The sequence below is a fragment of the Camponotus vicinus genome, unplaced genomic scaffold (genome assembly GCF_025532165.1).
Source record: "Camponotus vicinus isolate PSW18456_S1 unplaced genomic scaffold, iyCamVici1.0 SCAF_8, whole genome shotgun sequence".
In the NCBI taxonomy this organism is placed as follows: domain Eukaryota; kingdom Metazoa; phylum Arthropoda; class Insecta; order Hymenoptera; family Formicidae; genus Camponotus; species Camponotus vicinus.
The window spans coordinates 10,017,424-10,020,981 of NW_028141980.1; the positions used below are offsets into that span (position 1 = coordinate 10,017,424).

General features: G+C 30.5%; 1 long non-coding RNA gene across 1 annotated transcript; it reads left to right on the forward strand.

The window, feature by feature from the left end:
• Nucleotides 1-254: 254 nt before the first annotated feature.
• LOC145975443 (uncharacterized) lies at nt 255-3,033 on the forward strand. The gene is made up of 3 exons (XR_014439975.1): nt 255-1,273; nt 1,624-1,698; nt 1,980-3,033. It is a non-coding gene; the product is annotated as an uncharacterized LOC145975443 (long non-coding RNA).
• The last annotated feature ends 525 nt before the right edge of the window (nt 3,034-3,558 follow it).

Genomic DNA, 3,558 nt, shown 5'->3' on the forward strand with positions numbered 1-3,558 from the left:
AAATGATCGTCGTGTAATTTTTTATTCAACAATATATAAGTAGACATTACAATGAAAAAAAAAATTATTTTAACTAAATGCACTTATTGCGTACGTGACATAAAAATCGGAAGCTCTAATGATTTAGATTACATTATTGAATGATATAATTTCACACAAATTATGTAAAATTATATATAATATAAATTTCTTTGTCTCTTTCACAAATTATATTATAAATTTATATAATATAACCCCCCATGGGTACACCTTGACGAGGTGGGGTGGCTCAGTACTTGGATGGTCCCTTGAGGTTTATCTTAAATTCTTTTCTTTAAGATAAATCTTAAGGAGCCTGAAGAGGAAGCTAAGTACCCATTTGCACAGCATTGCCACGAGTCGCAATGGATCGCACGCGCATTTAATGCGCTGGACGCAGATTGCGTCGTCGACTTTTCGTCGTCGGTGCCGTCAACGTGTCGCGGACGGCGGCGTCTCGTTACCGCGTTTTCGCGTTTAGCTTTTTCGCGTCATCGCGTCATCGCGTTTTCGCGTTGGACTTTCTCGCAATCCCAATTTCACTTATTTGTCATCGAGTTGTCATCTTCCGACGTCAACTAACCGGGATGTCTCATTGAGTCGTTGCGAATGTAACGAAATTCTCACGCCTCGTGCATCGCGGCACTTGGTGATGCCGGCCGCGCACACGTATGTCCAGTACTGTGTACATGGGCGCGCGGTTTTGAGCTTTTGCTCAAGTTCGGCTGATTGAGGTCACGCTCTGCTTCGGGCTCCAGTTCGGTACGGATCGGTTAGAATTCGATCGATTGCTTGGAATCGTCGTTAATGGGTCCCTTCTCTTGTTCTAACAGCCATGAGATATTATGCACGAACAAGAGTCGAGTGAACTTCATTCGCGTTGATTCCATCAATCGATAGTTTTCTTCCGTTTCGGACTTAACTCTTGTTTGGAGGTAAGATGTCGTTGAATTCCCAACCTGTTGACTCGAAGATGACTCTCGTCAGTGAAATGGGATTTTCGCTCGTATCGAAACCGGGAGTGCCGTTTAAAGTATATATATATTAAATATATACATCGCGCGACCAAACAGAAAATTTTTAATCGTATCGAATAGTGCGGGAACCGTCCAGTATCGCGCGTAAAAGTGCGAAAGTAGCGATATAAAAATATCGCACGTGAGTGCGGGAGTGCCGCTGAAAGTATCGCGCGTCTAAGACTGAGAGGAGGAGGAGGCCTAGGAGAGGCATCGGGCTTCGGCAGAGCAACCTTCTGGTAAATAATTTATTTATTTACAATTATATATTAAATATTAAATATATTTATTATAATTTAAATTAAACAATTAATCGCGTAATTTGATTTTTTATTTATATGATTTAAAGAAGAGAATTGAAGAATAAGATTTTTAAATAAAAGCTATAATCTTGTAAAGGTATAAGCTTTTATAAAGTTATTAAAGAATTATTAATAATGTTTTTTTTTTAATTTATAGAATTATTTTATTAATCTGCTTATTATTATATGGATCGAATATAAAATTCAATATATACAAATAATAATTTTTTGAAATATTAATTTTTTGGACATTATTATAATTTGGATTTTCTATATGTATGTTATAGATGCAACAACCCAGATGATCTGAGAGGAGGAGCAGGCCTAGGAAAGGCATCTTGCACCGGCGGAGCAACCTGATGGTGAGTATTATTATTTATATTAATTTTATATAAATAAATAAATTAATTTGATTTATATGAATGATTTAAACATGAAAAAATTGGGAAAATTTTTATAATTTTTTCTATATAAAAGTTTCTACTTAAAAAAATTAATTACTTATAAAATTATTTCATATTTATATATTTATTTATAATTGCGTGCATCGGATATAAAATTCAATGAGTCCAATAATAATTTCTTAAAATATTAATTATTTTGAACATTTATATAATTTGCATTTTATATTTGTATGTTACAGACAACGTAGCTTCAATATTAACTCCGCTGTTGCGCATCAGTGCCGGTAAGTAACAACCTTTTATTTTGAAGCAAAGGATTTGTAAATGCATGAAAAAATCCGTTGCTTCTAACTCTCGGTTGGCGGGATAATACGCGTGTAAAAATTAAAGTAAAAGAAAAAATATTTTTAAAATAACAATAGATATAGAGGTACATGAAATATTTATTTCCATTATATATATCGGCCTTTATAAAACGGCCTTTTTAAAAATAGATTTTTAATTTCTAAATATTTAATCTAAAAGATAAAGATATTTATAAGCAACCCGACGACGGAGAGTTAAAATGCATGCTAATTATATTTTATATATGCATGATAATTTATATTTTGCGATTTCTGACGACTTAATGGCGTACGTTAAAATACGATCGTAATATCGTACGATCGTAAACAAATTATTAGTCGTCAAAATGAATATGGCCAGAAGAAGAGATAACTGGCTTGAAAAATACATATCAATATTGGCAATATTGGCCAAAAGATGTGTTGCGCGGCTAAGGCTTCCTAAATTTTATCGCGAATTTCCGGTTAGGGCTCCTTAAATTTCTCATTATCGCGGATTTCTAATTAGGGTTCCCCAAATTTCACCTTATCGTGAATTTCTGCTGGTGTAAGCCAGCAAGTAGGGCGGTTAGGGATGTTAGGTCTTTATTAGGTCTGTTAAGGCTATTAAGTCTGTTAGGGCTGTTAGGACTGTTAGGTTTGTTAGGGCTATTAGGGCATATAAAAGTTAAATTTATTTTCAAGAAAAAAAAACATAAAAATATGTTATTTTTAGGGGTCTGTATTAGGCTTGTTAGGGCTATTAAGTCTGTTAGGACTGTTAGGTTTGTTAGGGCTATTAGGGCATATAAAAATTAAATTTATTTTCAGGAAAAAAACCATAAAAATATGTTATTTTTAGGAGTATTTTCATATATATAATTTATTTTATGTAAAATTAAATAAATTATATATAAAGAATTGAAATTAATTATAAAAAAAACTATAAATAAAAATAAAAAAATGTATGGAAAATGTATGGAAAATGTAAAAAATGTAACTTAAATACATAATGTACATTTAAGTTGCATTTTATTATACGTATAACATGTATTAAATTTAATATTTTATTTTTTGTAAATTGTATTAATATTTTATCACTTAAAAATTGTATTTTTTTGAAAATTATACAATTTTAAATTCGAATGTGAATGTTATTAGTATCTAATATGATAATATTGATTCGATAAAATATTGACAGAAAAAAGTAATTCAATCTAAATAATTTTTTTTTCTAACTTATTTGAATCCATATACATTGATTATCATTGATTAATCATTTCAAATAATAAAAATTTTGCAATTTTCTTGTGTTGAGAATATTGATACTAATAGCATCAATTATTAAATTGTATCTAACATTGTAATTATATCTATAAATTGTAATTATATTATTTTTTATTTTTAATAATTTTCTTTGCAATTGTATATAAATTATAATCTAGTTGTAATAATGTAAAAGAAATCTATTGTACATTACACGAAATTAGATGAA